Source organism: Mytilus galloprovincialis, chromosome 7 (assembly GCF_965363235.1).
Source record: "Mytilus galloprovincialis chromosome 7, xbMytGall1.hap1.1, whole genome shotgun sequence".
Lineage (NCBI taxonomy): Eukaryota > Metazoa > Mollusca > Bivalvia > Mytilida > Mytilidae > Mytilus > Mytilus galloprovincialis.
The window spans coordinates 64,962,699-64,985,742 of NC_134844.1; the positions used below are offsets into that span (position 1 = coordinate 64,962,699).

Sequence of the window (23,044 nt, forward strand, 5' to 3'; positions counted from 1 at the left end):
TACATCTGGCTCCAGTCATGCTGCTCTACTAAGTACCGATTCGATGAAAAGAGGAAGGGGAAGACAATTGGAACATGTCCGTTTTCATCTGTGAAACAGATGTTCATTAAGGTCAACCAACTCGTGATCGCGTCTGTTTTACATGGGGAAACTTAGCTTAATTTTTTGGAAGCTTTGATTTAATTGCTTCATTTTTAGCAGCGACGATCTATTCAGGAAATCATGATATGAAACGCAAGCTCTATAATATCGTATCAGCGTGTGAATACATACTTCATACACAGTCGTTAAGTTTTGTTTTCAACCGACCCTCATTGTCAATTGTAAATTTCTAGATGTAAGTCAATATATAAAGCCGACTTAACTGTATCTGTTGTATCCTTTATCTCTAGTTCGATGGGATAGATGCGTTCAACATGATCAGCAAAATTTCAAATAAGCGAGACAAATATTTTTATTTAGTGATAAAACATTATCTATATAGCGGAAAGTAGAGTTAAAGGATATTGCTAACTTCTTATTTTTGTCCCTAAGAAGTTTCTTTATGAATTCAGCCTCATAATAATAAATAAACAAGTCGACAAGAAGAGGGCACAATTGTTGTCAATCAAGAAATCAAACAGCTTGATAATGTCAGTTCCAGAGAATATTTGTTTGAATCAGAGTGATCCTCTACAAAGTAGAATTTATCCCTGCCTACGACAAGATACTTGTATCTACAATGGCCATTCTTTTCCATGAAACAAAGCAATACCAACGCCCTCAAATGGATTTTAGTTTGGAATGTGGAATACTTGTGTAAAGTGTAGAAAAGTCAAATGTTTTGATACTATTGCAAGATGAAAGAAAGTTAGATTGTATGTACTGTACAATATCGTTGACATGAATATCAATTATATGGTCATTTTTATAAATTTTCTGTTTACAAAACTTTGATTTTTTCGAAAAACTAAGGATTTTCTTACCCCAGGAGTAGATTACCTTAGCCGTATTTGGCACAACTTTTTGGAATTTTGGGTCCTCAATGCTCTTCAACTTTGTATTTGTTTGGCTTTTTAACTATTTTGATCTGAGCGTCACTGATGAGTCTTATGTAGACGAAACGCGCGTCTGGCGTATAAAATTATAATCCTGGTACTTTTGATAACTATTTGGACTTTTTTAGTATCCACAACTGATTCACGCCACCTTTAGAAAAGGCAGTTTCACAATAATTTCAAGCCCGGCTTTGATTTCTAAAAAAATAGACGTTAATAATTAAGAAAGAGATTTCGTGGAGCACTTGGAAGACCCAGCAATATATCTTGTCTGTAGGAATACTTATGTAGTTTAGGTATCCAATACAGTGATGAAAGATCCACTTATTCATCTTTGGTTGAAATTCCAAAGGAACATATAACAGACCTATGATTATCCAGGATTTCCTCTTTGGTAAGTGTCGTGAGGGTATATGTTAAGTTTCCAAGTGAATTGTCAATACCTAGTTCGTTTATCAAGCAGTTAATGTAATGAGTTTTACACACAAAACCGATGTTGTTTGGGGCTTTATCTGCAGAGACAACAACATATTTTTCATTGAGGTAGGATAAGTGTTTTGTAACATTTGGGTCATTAAAGATTGAGGTAGCATGGGTATTGATAGACCTATTGATTTTTTATCAACGACCTCACCGCCTTAATCCATTCGGAAAGAGTGTCTACGTCTTCCTTCTCACTCTTAGCCCATTGCCTGGCATAATCCTCGACTGAATCCATCAAAAGTTTGAGTTTATAAAATTCTCTTGATCTTCATCTAAGTGCATTTTAGTCCCAAATTAGTGTGAATAACATATTGAATGAATTAAAAGACAGAAGTGCCAGTTTAATACTAGTACACAACGATTACACAAACAAAACTCCTGTTTGGATAAACGGAGGGCCCCTATCGCCATGGTATATTTAAGAAGTTAGCAATATCCTTTAACTCTACTTTCCGCTATATAGATGACGTTCTTTCACTAAACAATTCAAAATTTGGCGACTATGTGGAACGCATCTATCCCATCGAATTGGAGATAAAGGATACTACAGATACAGTTAAGTCGGCTTCATATCTTGACTTACATCTAGAAACTGACAATGAGGGTCGGTTGAAAACAAAACTTTACGACAAAAGAGATGATTTCAGCTTTCCAATTGTGAACTTTCCATTTCTAAGTAGCAACATTCCAGCAGCACCTGCATACGGGGTATATATCTCCCAATTGATACGATATTCCCGTGCTTGCATTTCCTATCATGATTTTCTTGATAGAGGGTTACTGCCCACAAGGAAGCTATTAAACCAAGAGTTCCAAATGGTGAAGTTGAAATCATCCCTTCGTAAATTTTACGGACGCCATCACGAGTTGGTTGATCGTTATGGAATAACCGTTTCACAAATGATATCGGATATGTTCCTTACGTCGTAACTACAATCCCCTTCCCTTTCATGAATGTGACCTACCGAATTAGACTATTTACCGGATTTGTAATCACATAAGCAACACGACGGGTGCCACATGTGGAGCAGGATCTGCTTACCCTTCCGGAGCACCTGAGATCACCCCTAGTTTTTGGTGGGGTTCGTGTTGTTTATTCTTTAGTTTTCTATGTTGTGTCATGTGTACTATTGTTTTTCTGTTTGTCTTTTTTTATTTTTAGCCATGGCGTTGTCAGTTTGTTTTAGATTTATGAGTTTGACTGTCCCTTTGGTATCTTTCGTCCCTCTTTTAATGTCATTTGTGTACGCTCTATTACATATTTATTATACATTGAAAATATTTTAGCATATAAACCGTATTCATTATTTACGATAAGAAGTGGTTGAAATTGAATTAATGCATTGATTAACTCGGCTGTGTTTTGTTATGTGCCGGTTTAGGATGTTTTATGTAATGTATCTAGTTTTTTTTCTGTAGTTAGTCACCACTTCGGTTTTATCATGTATCTCTATTATATAATCATTTTATAAAATTTACTGATTGCAAAAGTATAAGTTATTCTATATAATGAAAATGTTCTTATCCAGGCAGAAAACCCTAACTTTTGTTCCTCAGTGCTTTTCAATTTTGTGTTTGTTTTGGCTTTCGAACTTTTTTTTTCATCTGAGCGTCACTGGTTATTCTTGTATCGACGAAACGCGCGTCTAGCGTAATAGATTTTAAACCTGGTACCTTTTGTTAGCTATTATTCTCTGTCCTATATGTTCTCCCATTTATTTGTATTGTAGTCCTGTCATGTAATGATGTCATTTAGATGTAATATTTAACATTGCCATACAAGCGGGAGGTTTTGTATGCCACAAAACAAGGTTCAACCCACCATCTTTTCTTAAAATGTCCTGTACCAAGTCAGGAAATTGGCCATTGTTTTATTATAGATTGTTTCTGTGTTTAATTGTTACTTTTTAATGTTGTGTTTCTGTTGTGTCGTAGTTCTCCTATTGTATTTGATGTGTTTCCCTCAGTTTTAGTTTGTAACCCGGATTTTTTTTTCTCAATCGATTAATGAATTTCGAACAGCGGTATAATACTGTTGCCTTTTTCTTTTAAATCAAAGTCAAAATGGAAAAGTAACGTGTAGAAAGCGGTTTCTGAAAACACCACAATTCCTTTGACAAAGGATCGCCTTTGTGCACAAGTAAACACGATATAGCACAAAGCAGAAGTTTGATAAAATTAAAAGGTACATAGAACTGTTTATATAATTGGGAAACAATAATTGCATACCAAAAATGAAATAAAATATTATTTCGATTCTTTGTATAATTCACATAAAAAATATTTATGTTCACAAAATACCGATGTTTATCTCTTTGGTCTCTGTTTATCCTAATAAATTATAAATACAAACTTTTTTATAACAAAGTTTCATTAATGGGTTAATAAAAGCAACAATAGTATACCGCTTTTCAAAATTTATAAATCGATTGAGAGAAAACATTTATGGGTTACAGACTAATACCGAGGGAAACATATCAACTATCAAGAGGAAAACCACCAAACAACAGAAACACTGAAGTGTAAAAAAACCAAACCAATTAAAACCGATAATGCAACATAATATAAACGAACTATTAGATAACTAAATGTTTACAGAATTAATTCCCGATCAAATGGTGCCAATTTTGTTCATACGGTTAACACAATTAACACATTTTTGTTTTCATATGATAAGAGCGCATCTTTTAAAACAACTTTTGTATTAGGAAGCAAGAAGTTTCTGAGGGTCAAGTGAAGGAGATTATGACAAGAAATACAGCGAGTCACATTAATTCGAAAAAGTCATACATTGAAGGCAGACGATGTTTTGTAAATAATTATCTATTCTTAGTCAAATGCATACAAAACAATGTGCACTCATACGGTAAATATTAATTATGTTATCAGTAAATTCAAAGCAAACTAAATATTATTGATTTATCTAACAATATTTACATACAATAAACATAAAAGAATATGTTATGTTCAGCAAATGGCTTTGTATACGCGTTGATTTACAGTAAACAAAGATTGTGAAAGTAGAAGTGAGTGTTTACTGAGTAGCACTTTATGTGAAAACATGCAGCGTGCATATTAAACCGTAACCATACCAACTATTACCCTGCCCTTTCGTGGATCTTGATATCTATATCTTTAACGGGAAGCTTAATACTACAATCTAAGATAAAAGAGAATACTTTTCATTTTCAATTGTTATTTTCCATTTTAAGATGGTGACTCTCCCTTAGCAAAATCTAATTCTGGTTATATGTCTTACCTTATTCTTTTCGCTAGTGTATGCAACAACGTATTTGATTTTAAAGAAAACAATCTCCATATTACTGAAATATGTTTACACAACGGTGTGAGATTTCAAGACAAATTTCTAATCTTTAACTTTGTTTGATTATCGGTACAGGGACATCTTTTGTAAATATAAATCAACGTGCAGACGTTGTATACATTTGCATTTCATTTCCCTTTTGATGGTAATATTCTATACAAAGCAAAACAAATGTTGTCATTCGCATCGAACTTTAACCGAAATGTAAACCTTCTGTAAGGAATATTATTACGATGATATTGTCAAGTTATTAAAAATAGCATTTTGTTTGAATTGATATTGATTTACTCAGACGAAATTTGCATCGAAAATGAACACATTTATATTAAAACCAGTTGTTTACATGTTACGGGTTATGTTTTTGTCGAATGATTTTTGAAGGTATGATAACAAACCCGGCACGAGAGAGATTGTGCTTAATTTTGTCAGATGCATACATAATCGTCTGATTACTTGTTTGATGTCTTGAGATGGCATGGCAGTACCTACAAGCAGTCATTTGGTAATTATGTTGATCATTTTCATTTTGCTTAGTTTTTTTTCTGTTACATATTCTAACATCAGACTTTATTTAAACTAAGAGAACGAGCTATTGGGATGTTGGCAGCAGGAATGACTCAAATGCAGGTTGCAAATCATTTTAATGTCTCTAGAATGATTATTGCAAGGCTTACATTGTAAGACTCGTCTTAGAGATACTGACACAACAAATGATCGCCCCCATAATGTCAGGCCACATGAAACGACGTTACGTCAAGACAGGCAAATCCGCATCATCCATCTCCGGAATCGATTTGTAAACGCGTCACAAACTGCACGACAAACCCACGGAAGACATAACAACAGAATTTCTGCTCAAACATTTCGTAACCAATTGCGTCAAGTTTGTCTAAGAGCTGGTTGTTCATTGAAGGGACCTATCCTTACCCAGCGTCACAGAATGGCGCGACTTCAATGGACTAGGGTACGGATTCGATGGAATAGGCAAACATGGAGACAGGTTCTTTTTACTGATGAATCTAAATTTTACTTGAAATTTAGCGACGGCAGAGCCAGGGTCTACCGGAGGCTCAATGAACGATTTTCTGATGCGTGCGTGCATGAAACAGATCGGTTTGGTGGTAGCGGAATCATGAAATGGGGCGGAATAACCTACTAGGAACACACCGAACTCAAAATCATCGTTGGTAACCTAAATGCAACAAGGTATAGTGTCAAAATTCTGGCTCCAATTGTTCTCCCGTTTCTCCAAAGACATCGTTTTAACCACGTTTTTCAGCAAGACAACGCCCGTTGTCACGTGGCACACATTTCGATGACCTTTTTGGAGAATAACTATATTCGTGTGTTGCCTTGGCCAGCAATGTCTCTAGATTTATCGCCATTAAACATCTTTGGGATGAACTTGGACGACGTATCAGAAATAGCCAAAAATCCACCGGAAACGCTCGCCCAGCTCCGAACAGCACTTTTCAGGGAATGGAACAACATCCCTCAAGACTTTATTCGATGTCTTATTGATTCCATGCGACGGAGGTGTCAGGCGGTCATAAATGCAAGAGGTGATCATACAAGGTATTGACATGTTAACCTGAATTGTGTACTCGCCCTGTTTAAATTGTCCGAAAATGTGCAATATTGTTTCCAATAGAGAAAACTTGTAATTGTTTTCTTTAAAATTATGTTAGCTAACTATTCAATTAACTTATTGTTAACAATTTTTTGTGCTCTTGATATATACAGTTTTCTAGAATATCAACATGATCAACTACATTTATTTAATATGACGTTTTGCCTCAAACGCGTATTTACAAAACAGATAGTTTTACTTTATTCTTAAAAGCTTTGGAGTATTGTAAATGAAAGTTCAAATATTTTATTTATTGACAATATGCCCTCTGATGGCATCCTGAAAGTATTTATTAGACATATGATATTAATGATTTTAAAGTCGTCGCAATAAAGCATTGTTAAGTGCTGAAGCAATTCATTCTAAAAACATTAGCCATAGTTTTTTTTTTAACCGAACAAGTGTAGGAAATATCATAGACGGTTGGAAAAATCTAATTATATCATATATTTTGACAACACCATCTACGGCTGTTTGAATAAAAAGGATGGTTCAAATACTAGCAAACACATATCAGCTTTAATTAAAAAAAAAATACTCTGCTATATTCATAGATATTCAAACACATACATAAATAAATAAAATTAATAATCTTTATTTCAAGAGGATGATCCCATTAGTTAAAAATAATCTTCCTGAGAGTCCTCAAAATAATAATAACATATTTATAAGTACATAGAGTATTATAAAGTTATATTATACACAATATACAATTGTATTTAAATAATAATGAAAAAACATATTAATTTGCACAATTGATGAAAAATTTGTAACTTTTTGTTTTAAAAGATACAAGTGTATTACTCATTTTTATTTCATTTGGTACACTGTTCCATATTTGAGAACCTGAATAAGTAAATGTTTTCTTTAAAAAAATTGATTTTGGTTTTGGAAGATTTAATAGTTTTTCATTAGCTGAACGTAAGTTATAATTTTGATTATCAGTAAAGTAAATAATTAGGAACCATACCATTTAATGATTTAAATACAAGTCTTGCCTTTTGGTATTAAATGCGTTTTTCCACATTTAACCAGTGTAAACTTTTAAACAATAAACTGGATTATGTCATTACGTCAGCCTCTACTAGTGATTTCCAATAAAATGACATACGTACTTAATTCGACGTACGCACGTAAATGGACCGGTTATTGCTAACCAATTAATTTTGGTAAATGCATCACTCAAGTTTTAACTAAGTATTCCTAAGTTATTAAACCCATTTATAATAAATTTTATCAATATCTAGCATTTGTAAGATGATGAAAAGCGAAAGAAATCATGATTTTTATATATAAAGTGATTGTTGAGATTCCCGCCTACCCTTTATTGTCATAAGAACATCTACATATACGCAACTTGTTGTGAACATTATTGCTGTTTACAGTTTATTTCTATCTATAATTATATTCAAGATAATAAACAAAAACAGCAAAATTTGCTTAAAATTATCAATTCAGGGGCAGCAACCCAACAACAGGTTGTCTGATTCATCTGAAAATTTCAGGGCAGATAGATCTTGACCTGATAAACAATATTACCCCATGTCAGATTTGCTCTAAATGCTTTGGTTTTTGAGTTATAAGCCAAAAACTGCATTTGACCCCTATGTTCTATTTTTAGCAATGGCGACCATGTTTGTTGATAGATCATAACTTCGGATACAATTTACAAACTAGATACCCTAAGGAACATTCAGTTAAAGTTTGGAAGTATTTGGCCCAGTTGTTTCAGAGGAGAAGATTTTTGTAAAAGATTACTAAGATTTACGAAAAATGGTTAAAAATTGACTATAAAGGGCAATAACTCCTAAAGGGGTCAACTGACCATTTCCGTCATGTTGACTTATTTGTAAATCTAACTTTGCTGAACATTATTCCTGTTTACAGTTTATTATACCCCCGCTTTAAAAAAGGGGGGTATACTGTTTTACCTCTGTCTGTCCGTCCGTCCGTCCGTCCGTCAGTCAGTCCGTCCCATGAAACTTTCGTCACATTTTTCTCAGGAACTACACATCCACCCTTTCTGTAATTTGGTATCAACATTTGTATATGTCAGCCATACCGTGTGATGCGTTTTCAGATTCATCACTTGACAACTTCCTGTTTACCGAACACTTGTCTGATTTTACACATGATAGCCAAGTTGAAAATTTTCGTCACATTTTTCTCAGGAACTACAATACAAGGATTTCTGAAATTTGGTTTCAGGATTTATATAAGTCAGCTATACCGTGTTATGCGTTTTCAGATTCATCACTCGACAACTTCCTGTTTACCGAACACTTGTATGATTTTACACATGATAGCCAAGTTGAAAATTTTCGTCACATTTTTCTCAGGAACTACAATACAAGGATTTCTGAAATTTGGTTTCAGGATTTATATAAGTCAGCTATACCGTGTGATGCGTTTTCAGATTCATCACTCGACTACTTCCTGTTTACCGAACACTTGTATGATTTTACACATGATAACCAAGTTAAAAATTTTCGTCACATTTTTCTCAGGAACTACAATACAAGGATTTCTGAAATTTGGTTTCAGGATTTTTATAAGTCAGTTATACCGTGTGATGCGTTTTCAGATTCATCACTCGACAACTTCCTGTTTACCGAACACTTGCATATTTTTACACTATTAATATTATCCACTTGCGGCGGGGGTATCATCAGTGAGCAGTAGCTCGCAGTTTCACTTGTCTCTATCTATAATAATATTCAAGATAATAACCAAAAACAGCAAAATTTCCTTAAAATTACCAATTCAGGGGCAGCAACCCAACAACAGGTTGTCTGATTCATCTGAAAATTTCAGGGCAGATAGATCTTGACCTGATAAACAATATTACCCAACGTCAGATTTGCTCTAAATGCTTTGGTTTTTGAGTTATAAGCCAAAAACTGCATTTGACCCCTATGTTCTATTTTTAGCAATGGCGACCATGTTTGTTGATAGATCATAACTTCGGATACAATTTACAAACTAGATACCCTAAGGAACATTCAATTAAAGTTTGGAAGTATTTGGCCCAGTAGTTTCAGAGGAGAAGATTTTTGTAAAAGATTACTAAGATTTACGAAAAATGGTTAAAAATTGACTATAAAGGGCAATAACTCCTAAAGGGGTCAACTGACCATTTCCGTCATGTTGACTTATTTGTAAATCTTACTTTGCTGAACATTATTGCTGTTTACAGTTTATCTCTATCTATAATAATATTCAAGATAATAACCAAAAACAGCAAAATTTCTTTAAAATTACCAATTCAGGGGCAGTAACCCAACAACAGGTTGTCTGATTCATCTGAAAATTTCAGGGCAGATAGATCTTGACCTGATAAACAATATTATCCCATGTCAGATTTGCTCTAAATGCTTTGGTTTTTGAGTTATAAGCCAAAAACTGCATTTGACCCCTATGTTCTATTTTTAGAAAAGCGACCATGTTTGTTGATAGATCATAACTTCGGATATAATTTACAAACTAGATACCCTAAGGAACATTCAATTAAAGTTTGGAAGTATTTGGCCCAGTAGTTTCAGAGGAGAAGATTTTTGTAAAAGATTACTAAGATTTACGAAAAATGGTTAAAAATTGACTATAAAGGGCAATAACTCCTAAAGGGGTCAACTGACCATTTCCGTCATGTTGACTTATTTGTAAATCTTACTTTGCTGAACATTATTCCTGTTTACAGTTTATCTCTATCTATAATAATATTCAAGATAATAACCAAAAACAGCAAAATTTCCTTAAAATTACCAATTCAGGGGCAGCAACCCAACAACGGGTTGTCTGATTCATCTGAAAATTTCAGGGCAGATAGATCTTGACCTCATAAACATTATTACCCGATGTCAGATTTGCTCTAAATGCTTTGGTTTTTGAGTTATAAGCCAAAAACTGCATTTGACCCCTATGTTCTATTTTTAGCAATGGCGACCATGTTTGTTGATAGATCAAAACTTCGGATACAATTTATAAATTAGATACCCTAAGGAACATTCAGTTAAAGTTTGAAAGTATTTGGCCACGTAGTTTCAGAGAAGAAGATTCTTGAAATAGTTTACGACGACAGACGACGACAGACGACGACAGACGACAGACGACAGACGACGGACGACGACGGACGCCAAGTGATGGCATAAGCTCACTTGTCCCTTCGGGACAGGTGAGCTAAAAGGAACAATGCATTTATCATTATCATTTCATCATCCTTCATATATATGTAATATTTGTCGCTGGATATAAGACATACATCAGTATAATCATCATCATAACTACTACTACTACTACTACATGTATTATATATAGCTTGAGGCTTCTTCGTCGTAAGTATTTTATCTTTAGGCTTATCTGATCATATTTTAGCCAATAAGTTATGTCAATAACTTATTTTACGCATGCATCTCTATGCTACATAATTCTTATAAATGTCCAAGTTAAAGCCAATGGAGATCATAGAAGTATGTTTATCAAATGATCATGTCACAATTACAACAGTAAGAAAGGGATTGACTCGTGAGACCGAAACGAAGCATAAAAACCAAAATTTCTAGTATTTCCAAATAAACTCCATTTACCATTCTAGTAGTATATATCCACAGCTGCTTAACACTATCTTTAAAACAACTACAACTAATGAATAGAGAATTTATAATATTGATCAATTATGTCGTATTGTAACACCAGTGTCCTAATATGGATGTGCCAGTCAGAAGTCAGTAGCCTGTGAATCAGTGCTTATTGTTTGTTGTGTTTTCGTTCAAATTTTTTAACCTTAATTTGGCCGTTAGTTTTCTCGTTTTAGATGTTTTATATTTTTCATTTTGTGGCGTGTTCTAACTGACTATGCGGTATGGGCTTTGCTCATTTTTGAAAGCCGTACGATGGCCTATATTTGTTAAAATTTCTATGTCATTTGGTCTCTTCTGACGAGTTGTCTCATAGGCAATCATACTACACCTTGTGTTTTGTACACATCACAAATTAAGTATAAAAAAATCATAGACAGTCTAGAAAAGCAAGACCTTTTGCCATGTCAAAAGCACAGAGTGTCTGTAGGACCATTAGTGGTCATAACCTTATAGCAGATTATATGTATTTTCCAGGTGTCCATTCGATTACACGTCAGTATCACAATTCTGTATTAAGTGAGCTACTAAAATACAGAAAAAATCCAATTCAGTATGCAGTCTTAAACTTTGAAATCTCATGCGAGTTGGCTAATATTCAGACATTGTTGTTTTTAAAAAGTATTTATCAAAGTCAATCGACAATCATTTAAGTTTTTTTTTCGCGCAACACAATTTGTGAATATAGCCGGATCGAAGATATTTGAAAGAGGGTGTAGTTCCCGATATTTGGATTTATACTGACGAGTGGAGCTCCGAGAGATGCGAAAAATAATTTGGACGATTATACGCTAAATATTTGTATAGATATTGTGGAAAACATGAGATTTTCAAAATTATTTAGCGATCGAAAGGGGGAAGTACGTCTCTGTTAATGGAATATATTTCTAGGTTTTGCTTGAAACCTGGAAGAGGAAAGCGGTATTCTTTTGATTAGCAACTAGTAAGTGATTTGTTGATCTATCAAAGTCTAGTACGCGTGGAATGCTTAGTCCGTTTTCCTTGCATAATCCTTCATACATTTGTTTTCCATCAGGCGATATAACTATAATAGTACAGTGGAAATCACTTACTACGTACACGTTTCCATCATTGTCTACCGTTATACCTCTAGGGTTTATCAGAACGCTTTCGTCTTTGAATGTCCAAAGTTCTTTTCCTTTAATATCACAACATGTTACTGTATTATTGCTCCTGTTTGTGTAATACAATTTATTTTCAAATGATGCAACGTACGAATACGACGACATTTTGTTTATGACAAATTCTTCAATAACTTCACCATTCCCACTTTTAAGAATGTGTAAACCTCTATCTTTTACTAGAGTGATAAACATGGAGTCCTGGTACACGACTCCGTAATAGAATGAATCCACGCCAATTTTTTTGCTGATTTTTTTATCCTTTATATCAATGATATTTATATTATGAATGTCTCCCTTACCGGAAGTAGCAGCAACTGTATTATCATCTGCAATGTAAGTTATATCAATAACGTGGTCTGGTTCCAAAATAATTTCAAAATCTGTGTCCCCGTCTTTATTGAAAAATCTTACAAGATTGTTTTTTCGACACGAAAGTGCAAAACCGCCATCAGGTAGTATCAAGCAGCCCGTCGTTAAGAACAAACCTGTTACAATAGTTTGTTTTAATTTAAACTCTATATTTTGAGTGAATCTTGGCGAGGTATGTACTACTTCCAGCTGAGCTTGTGTATCCTGGAATTTTGTCACCATTAATTCACTGGTTCTCATTTTAACTTTTATCTCGCCAATGGATTTAAGATTGTAAATCGTTTGGAAAGCATCCTCATCTTTTAACGATAAGTAAACTTGCTTGAGACTTTCAGAACTTGCCAATGTTTCCAAAGATTTTCCTTCATCAGTTACTTTATTTTCCATTTGTTTGATGGATAAAAGGGTTTGAAGCTCTGAAGCATACTGCTTAACGTTAGAAAGCGTCGTCTTGTACTTATTTATTTCTTTGTTCTTTTTCTCCAATAAAGTCAGTAAATCTTGTATTTTCTCTCTTTCTGTCTCCTGTACAGTATTCAGTTTTTTCACCAGGTCTTCTTGGAGTTGATCTAGGTGGCTGTTTATTTTTATCCTTGTCTGTTTTATATCGTTCTCTATCCATATTCTCTGGTGTTTTAATGACGTCAGGTTATCTTTTCGGTCTTTTATAACTTTCTCTAAATTTTCGGCTACTTCTGCAAGCAGCAGCTCGATATTGTGTAGTGCATTTGATGACTTGATACCCTTTATGATGTCATTAATGGCTGTGATATCTTTACAGCCATTGTGGCTTTCAATAACGCAAATGTGACAACAAGGACAGTCATGCTTTTTGCAGTAGGTTTGAAATTTTTCATTGTGTATTGAGCAAGTATGTGCAATTTTTAAAATTTCTGTTGGTAGTTGTTTATATTCGGCAATGGGTATTGTGCTGTGAGTACGACTTGCCTTAGAAACAGCATGATATTTATCACATTCAGTGCATAGACCCTCGTCACATTCGGAACACCAAACAACTGATGGCTTTGTAATCTCTAGTGAATCACAAATACCGCATACCATCCATTTACTTGCCATGACCCTAAAAGAATAAAAGAACGCTAAACATTGAAAGATGTTTTATCATATTTATGATTTTTAACAAATCTTAAGTCCTCATCCTCAAATTTTACTCTGTGAATTAATTGAAAACTGCATATTTTACTAATGTATCTTTCTTTTGTTCTAAATGTTAGAAATTTAAAATGTTCTCAAATGTGCATTTTTTGATAAAAGAAACTACATTTTTCCTGAATCAATTAACCAGTATGTATAATGAAAATAAAATCCACGTATTAAGTACAACATGTACAACTATACAAGTCATACGCTTCCTACTGATCCTGATGCTATGAAATTATTGGGCTCCTTTCGTCGATGCGGGTTCAAACTATATTACAAAGTTCAAAAGAACACTTCAACCCATAACGTGCGTTTTCTGGAAAACAAAATCGGACAAAACAAACGAAAAGTATTCAACACATGAAGTGTTTTCATGATATTATGCGTTAAATGTTTAACAAATATAGATTACAATTGATTATCTCATAGAAGATGACTAAATGCTTGGCGACGAATTTTTTAACGAATAAAATTTGCAGAATATGAAAATAGTCATAGGGATATGTTATAATATTATAAAGATTATATATATTGTCAGTTATATTAAGCTTAATTTATTGTCAGAAAAAATGTCATAATATAATATAACTAAAATTATTAAGTATATAAATAAAAGAAATATTGTAAAAACAAGTAACTATGTAATAATAAACCGTCGATATAAACATGGCCAACGTGAAGCAAATACAACTTAATATCTATCAATAACCTATCATTTTTCCTTAACTTTAGAAAACGGAAAAAAAAATTTGATACATTTCAGACGCTGCATTCGATGGCAAAATTGCGGCTTTCAATGAAAAGAATAAACAGATCTATAATCTCAAAATTGGTCATGTAATAGTTAAAGTTTGACATTTGAAAAAAATTCTTATATCCTTTTGAAATATATTAAATATCTTTTAAATTTGTTAAAAAATCCTAGATATGATTGCATTTTTTTTTATCATAAAACATTTTAGATCTATTCCGATGGCCCAATATTAATATATCAAATATAATGCATAATTAACATTAATTTGATATCTTAATTTTGAATTCTATAAGATATGTTTAAAAAATAAAAGATATTTAATAAAGACAATTTTATTAAATACATTTATATTTTTGTTATGGGACGCCATAACTCTGTGTGTAAACCACACCGACAAAATTTGTTCGGACTCGATGGTATCTAACATCCGGCACAATGACGGAACATCTATAGACAGAAAAAAGATAGGTTTCTTCTATTTTCTTATTTTTTTCATGATATCGAAGATTATATATACATATACAACTATTTTCTATTGTGATATGCAATATTTTCTACAACCGTTCTATATTAACGGAGAAATAAGTCAAAATGAACGTCAAAATGACGAATTGAGTGAACCTTGCGTCGAAATTGTTTAATTTCTCGTTAAATTGTTCACATTGTACGGAAAGAAAGGTACGAGAAGATAGATACTGACACGGAGATTGCAAAACTAGTCATTATGAGCATCTCAATACTTGTATTTCTGTGTATGGAATGAAAGAAATGAATCACGTCAAATTAAAATACACCGGTTTTGTCATTGTTGTTTACTACACAATCACCCGGTTTCGTCTATATATATCACCCGGTTTTTTTATTTTTTTTTAAATCAACAATTTATGAAAAGCAACGTTAAGACGGATCTGAACATTTTTGAATATATATATTTATTGTAAAGTAAACTTGGCTTGTTTAAATATATTTTAAACGGACACTTTTGGACATAGGTAATTATAGTAATACACATTTGCCTAATAAAAGGCGTATCCATTATTTCTCTGATCTTCAAACTAATTTTAAATGGAATATAAATAATCAATAGCAAACACTGATATCTGATTATTTTATAACATTATGATATTTTTTTTTATATAGGTTTTGAGATACATCGCAATAAGTGATCCCCCCTTTTTTTTTACAAAAAAAACTAAATACCGCTTAATAAACAAAATTTAAAACATCACCAAAAAGTATGCAGAATTAAGATTTAAATTACTAAGAAGTGTGTAAAATTTGATGCAATAATGATAAATCGTTCTCAAGTTACGGTGGGACATGTTTACGCTGGACAGAAGTCACAGAAGGATAGACGGACGGACGGACAGACAGAATGGCTGATAGATGGAGGAACGGATGGATGTAAGGAAGGACAGACGGACGGACAGATGTATACAATAATACGTCCTGTCAAAATTGTGACGGACGTGTAAAAACGCAAAGAAATGAAAAAAAACCCCTCTTAATTAAAGGTCAATAAGTTTTATAAGGATATCGCCCAAGTCGATTTATTTGACTTCCTTAATCATTTTTGCTATATGCCTTTTATATGTTTGAAAAAAATAGATAGAAATTGATAAAAAGAACTTCAAATTCGTCATTTGAGGGCAATGCAATAACTCCTTTAGGAACTAATGTGATAATTTTATAGTAAATGGACAAATCGTAGAGCTCAACATTTTGAAGATAAGCATCTGGCCCTTCCGAATTGTCTATGTCTACGGTTGTTTTTAAATAATTGACATCATGTACATGCATGTCCCCCTATGTTTATTTCTTAGCCATGACGGCCATCTTGGTTGACAAGCGGGGTCTTAGTAAACTTTTTAAAACAAGATACCCTAATTATTACTATAAAAGACATATGATTTCAGAGAAGGTTTGTTAAATGCAGCCTAGTAATTTTAGATGTGAAAATCTATGTAAAATATTGCATTGAAAGATAATGAACGACGGTCGACCGGTGCAAAGTGATGAAAAAAAAAAACTTTTCCTGTTGGGGTAACAACTGAAAATTTCAAATTTCACGAACGAGATAACTTGATTGGACATAGCAAACAACTATTTATACTTAAGTGTACGCACTGACATGTCAGAAATGCTTAAATGACCGCAATTCAATTTATTTTGAAGGTCTGCAAGATAAAACAAGAGGCTCTCAAGAGCCTGAATCGCTCACCTTAATTCTTTTGGTTAAATCTCTCATCAATGATTATTTTGGCTTTTCAATTTATTTAAATGTTTTTTGGATCGTCCTATTTTCTTCAAAAGCCAAAAAAAATAATCATTTTCTCCTATGTTCTATTTTAGCCATAGGAGCTATGTTTCTTGACATACAAGGAAATAAAATATAAAATTTATACTAGATACTCTGAAACTCATTTAGCCTAAGTTTGGCTGAAATTGATACAGCAGTTTCAAAGGAGAAGATTTTTTAAAGTAAGTCAACATGATGAACAAATTGTGAAAAAAGTCTTTAAAGGGCAATAACTCCTTAAGGGGTCAATTGACAATTTTGGTCAAATTGACTTAATTGAAGATCTTACTTTGCTGAACATTATTGCTGTTTACAGTTTATTTCTATCTATAATTATATTCAAGATAATAAACAAAAACAGCAAAATTTGCTTAAAATTATCAATTCAGGGGCAGCAACCCAACAACAGGTTGTCTGATTCATCTGAAAATTTCAGGGCAGATAGATCTTGACCTGATAAACAATATTACCCAACGTCAGATTTGCTCTAAATGTTTTGGTTTTTGAGTTATAAGCCAAAAACTGCATTTGACCCCTATGTTCTATTTTTAGCAATGGCGACCATGTTTGTTGATAGATCATAACTTCGGATACAATTTACAAACTAGATACCCTAAGGAACATTCATTTAAAGTTTGGAAGTATTTGGCCCAGTAGTTTCAGAGGAGAAGATTTTTGTAAAAGATTACTAAGATTTACGAAAAATGGTTAAAAATTGACTATAAAGGGCAATAACTCCTAAAGGGGTCAACTGACCATTTCTGTCATGTTAACTTATTTGTAAATCTTACTTTGCTGAACATTATTGCTGTTTACAGTTTATCTCTATCTATAATAATATTCAAGATAATAACCAAAAACAGCAAAATTTCCTTAAAATTACCAATACAGGGGCAGCAACCCAACAACGGGTTGTCTGATTCATCTGAAAATTTCAGGGCAGATAGATCTTGACCTGATAAACAATATTACCACGTCAGATTTGCTCTAAATGCTTTGGTTTTTGAGTTATAAGCCAAAAACTGCATTTGACCCCTATGTTCTATTTTTAGCAATGGCGACCATGTTTGTTGATAGATCAAAACTTCGGATACATTTTATAAATTAGATACCCTAAGGAACATTCAGTTAAAGTTTGAAAGTATTTGGTCCAGTAGTTTCAGAGGAGAAGATTCTTGAAATAGTTTACGACGACAGACGACGACAGACGACGGACGACAGACGACGGACGACGACGGACGCCAAGTGATGGCATAAGCTCACTTGTCCCTTCGGGACAGGTGAGCTAAAAAAATGGTTACAGAAACTTAACCGATTGTTTATGGAACCAATTACGTCGAGGTATAATGAATCCTGCCAGACGGACATGAAACATTTTAAATATTAAAACCAACAACACACAACCCTTACCATTTACCAATTAATGAAGGAAATAAGTTCACGGTCACATGAATCGTAATGTGGCCAAAGGAAAAATAATATAGAACTGAGGTCAAGGGCAAGGGTAATGGACATATGGCAAATAGTGAAAAAATCGTTTGATATGTGTTCCATACTTGTATATGTTGCAGTCAAACCTTTGACAAAGTTTTGACATATGCAGCTTTATACAAATAGTTCAAAACGCTATCGAATCACTTGGTCTCGCTTATTTAAAAATATCAATGCAAATGTTTATAATAAACATAATCAAACTGACATAATCCGATTTCGCGGGTGTCCCTGTTTTCTTATTTCTTACAATATTTCAATTCGGTATAGACTTTATAAGATAAGTGGCGAATCTAGAAGACGTATAGGTTGCACGCCCTGACCCCTTTAAAGCAAATAATAGTGAAAATATTGTTCGACTCGTTACGCTCGACGGTATGTAAAAGCTGTTCGAATTACGTCCACTTTGTAATAACTGAATCCGTCTGTCCGTATATATTGTCAAAATATATTGACCAACGTCAGTGTATGATCATCATAACACAATGGCGACAGTACAGACCCGTTTTTTTTTTTTATAGTAAAGTTAACCATGGAAGTAATATTTCATTGAATTTTGTCGAGGACCTGAGACTATTATACTAATTTAGACATAAGTTACAATTAGTGATATTTTTTTTTAATGTATGGTAGTTGTAATCCTTTTCTTTCTATAAACATTCACTTTCTATGTCGATTATGCATGCATATACATTTGTCTTACTATCAACCTTTATCCTTAAGAAGATTTATTACTAACGATCATAGAAAAGATTACATACATACTAAAAATGATTAGATTACTTATAAAGGTGCCTATCCTATTGTATGAGAAAATCACATATCAATTGTGTGTTTCTATTTGTTAAGACCGTAAACTTTAATTTCAAGTTCAAACATATTTTCCAATATAGAAAACGCATATTTGAGAGCTTTAACCTCAATGTGTGTTATAACCTTCATTTCTATCAATTCTGCTGTTAAAAATGTTTGAATGCAAAGTAAAATTAAAAATCATTTGTGTTCTATAAGAGTAGAAATTCAAGTGTTTGCTTATTATTTATTTGAATCTGAGACTGATCATATATATAATAAGCCGTTGTCCTCTGAAAGAACTTGTTTTCCAACGACTCACAAAACTCCCCTTTAACACTGAAGTTAAATTATCAATTATTATGTAATAGATTTTTTTTTTTTTTTTTGACCAAACCGGGTGGTAAACATTGACAAAACCGGCCAGTTCCATTTTGACATGACCCACTTCTTTCGTTCCATACTCAGAAATACAAGTATTGAGATGTTCATAATAACAAGTTTTGCAATCTCCGTGTCAGTATTTATCTTCCCATACCTTTCTTTCCATACAATGTGAACAATTTAACAAGAAATTAAACAATTTTGAGGCAAGGTTCACTCAATTCGTCATTTTGACGTTCATTTTGACTTATTTCTCCGTTAATATAGAACGGTTGTAGAAAATATTGCATATCGCAATAGAAAATAGTTGTATATGTATATATATTCTTTGATATCATTATAACAAATAAGAAAATAAGGAGAAACCTATCTTTCTTCTGTCTATTAATGTTCCGTCATTGTGCCGGATGTTAGATACCATCGAGTCTGAACAAATTTTGCCGATGTGGTTTAGGTGTCAGACCACCAATTACTCCCTCCAATTTAGAACGTATGTAAAGTAGCCATACTCTGACACAAAATAGTGCTTTTTTACTTGTCTATGAGTTTGCATTAAAAATTGAGGATTAATGCGCTCCATAGTATACTAATTTTAGATTTCCAGAAAACCTGGTTTTTGTTTTGGAGTACCTCTGTTTGATGGTCAGTTATTTTGTTAGAAGGCTTTAAAGGTATGGTGAAAATTGGCATGTTAAAAGCTGATACATGTACGATTAAGGATATACCTGGTTTCTATGAAGTTAAACTTAAGGTAAAATATTTAGAAAGCTGTGAAAATTGCAAAATTTGGTTGAACAGATAGGGATTTTTAATTGGTGGTCTGACACCTTTAAGAGAAATGCGGTGAAACCCAAAATTCAGAAAACAATTGATTTGTTGGTCTTAACTGATCATTTGAAATAAAAGTAGCCACATTTTAATTCTTTTGTGGAGCAAAAAGTCATATATTGCAAATTTAGAGCCTTAAACCTGAATGTGTGCTTTTTTTTTAGCTTTTCCCACCCTGACAATATGCTTTCATATAAAAAATGTTATAAATTGTTATAAATGCACAGTAAGTTGTTTCTGTGGTGTTAAACATTTAAACATAGGTTGATTGCTACCCCAAAAAAATTGTCGTCATGAAGATTTGATGAAATTATTTGATTTTTACCCCTTATATAATTGCGGCATACCATGTATATGGCAGTTAACATAGCCTAATATAAACACTGCATAAACTCACAAAAATCTCATTTATTATCCTAAATGAAAGTTTTATACTTTAAATTTTATTGACTGATAGTAAATAAAACAGTTAAATGACCATGACTGCACTTTTGATCAGTTAATAGTCCCATTACTGACACCAGGTGTAAACAAAGGGGGTCAATATTCCTTGACTCTTCAATATCTTGGATTTTTTTATTAAACTCATTGTAAAAATTGTGGAAAGTCTTTAAAGCAGTAGAACAAACAAGGAAAAATCAACAAAAGCTGATCTTGATATTGAAAGTTTATGTTTCTCTAGTCCAAAATGAGATTTTCAAGTATTTTCTATCAAAGGCTTACATTACAGTCAGTTTAAATTGAGCTGTGAAATTTGTTATATGAGTCGCATTATGCTCAGAAAGGATGTTTTTAACTTCAAATTGACTAAGGATTAAGAATAAACAAAACAAAAGATTTCTGATCTACTTTTTTTGCTCTTTAGGTGTCAGACCACCAATTACTCCCTCCAATTTAGAACGTATGTAAAAGTAGCCCTACTCTGACACAAAATAGTGCTTTTGATGTCCTTGTTTACTTAAACTAACCAACAAATTTGCAGAAATGAAACTTTTGGTAAAAGAGAAATATATCTAGATCATTTTGAGCCAAAATTTACTTGTCTATGAGTTTGCATTAAAAATTGAGGATTAATGCGCTCAATAGTATACTAATTTTAGATTTCCAGAAAACCAGGTTTTTGTTTTGGAGTACCTCTGTTTGATGGTCAGTTATTTTGTTAGAAGGCTTTAAAGGTATGGTGAAAATTGGCATGTTAAAAGCTGATACATGTACAATTAAGGATATACCTGGTTTCTATGAAGTTAAACTTAAGGTAAAATATTTAGAAAGCTGTGAAAATTGCAAAATTTGGTTGAACAGACAGGGATTTTGAATTGGTGGTCTGACACCTTTAGACACAGTGCATAAAAAAGTATTCTAACTTTGATTGTTTATCATTAAAATATTTTTTCTTAATTTTGCGATATTGTAAATTCATTTTATACATGTATAATGTATTTTATATTTAAATGTTGGGCATTGCATTTTTCTTTACCTTGACAAGAATTGTGTTGTGTGCTTTTAAACTTTTAAGTCATGAATCATTGACCGATAAATTCACGATTTAATTTAGAATTCATAAGACAGGTACATCACTTTAAATGCGAGGATATAAAATAGATAGAGGGGAAAATCAGACTATTATGTTTGACTAATCACTCTTTTGAAAAAAGAGTTTGCAGCAGGATTGATTTTTCTACAAACAAAAAAGGGGGATGGGTAATGTGTGCGATTGTTACACCGTACATTGTCTGATTTTATAAAATACACTATAGACTCGATGAGTGATTAAAACAGCATTTCTTATTAACATAGAGTAATAACAAGAAAAGTAATCTACATAAATTGATTGGAATTTTTACGCATGCAGAGTCAACGAAAAACGAAAGTAGATTTGTCTAATTAGATATCTATATATGTTCTGTAGAGCCAAGTCTTTATAGAAATTCATGTTATCAATATTATTTATAAGCACATATGTTAGATGTTACAAACCTTAATCACTGTCTGTCAAATTTCATTCTTTGTTTACATCTCAATATTGGTGATCAAAACACGGCTGGTAAACGTAGTAAAAATTCCTTTGTGTCACGTGATAAAAGTTTATACTCTTAATCTGGCGGTATTTACGAAATTCGTTTATATGATATTTTATGATTTAATACGAAGACGCGTCAAACCTTGCTTCTGTTTAAATACGCTTGAATCTTTCTTTATTTTTAAATTTTTAAATTGTTTTAAATTAGAATAGTTTTGTTTCTTCATTTTCACTAATAAATTTAAATACGTAAGTTTTTCAAAAACAAAATATGAGCTTTCTCTTTTTTGTTTTATCTGTATCATAAAGTTGTTGATGGGATGGGGGCCTACGTTTTTGTATTCTTTAAAAAACAAAATTACCGTTAAAACTTTTTAGAATTTAAGGTCCTCTTTGCTCTCCAACTTTGTACTTGTTTGGCAGTATGACTATTTTGATCTGGGCGTCATTTATGAGTCTTATGTAGACGAAACGCGCGTATTAAATTATAATCCTGGTACATTTATAACAAAAATCAGCAAAGACCCATCGAAACAACATATGGTAAACAAATTTAATAATACTTTTAGATATTTGGATGATATTTTGACTCTCAATAATGACGACTTCAGTATGTATACTAAAGAAATTTATCCTGTTGAACTTACTTTAAATAAAGCTAATACTAACAATGACCACTGCCCTTTCCTCGA

At 32.7% G+C, this 23,044-nt stretch overlaps 1 long non-coding RNA gene across 1 annotated transcript; it reads right to left on the minus strand.

The window, feature by feature from the left end:
* Window positions 1–11,714: 11,714 nt before the first annotated feature.
* Window positions 11,715–22,396, minus strand: LOC143081876 (uncharacterized). The gene is made up of 2 exons (XR_012980131.1): window positions 22,310–22,396; window positions 11,715–13,704 (listed from the first exon to the last, which is right to left on the minus strand). It is a non-coding gene; the product is annotated as an uncharacterized LOC143081876 (long non-coding RNA).
* Between the last annotated feature and the right edge of the window lie 648 nt (window positions 22,397–23,044).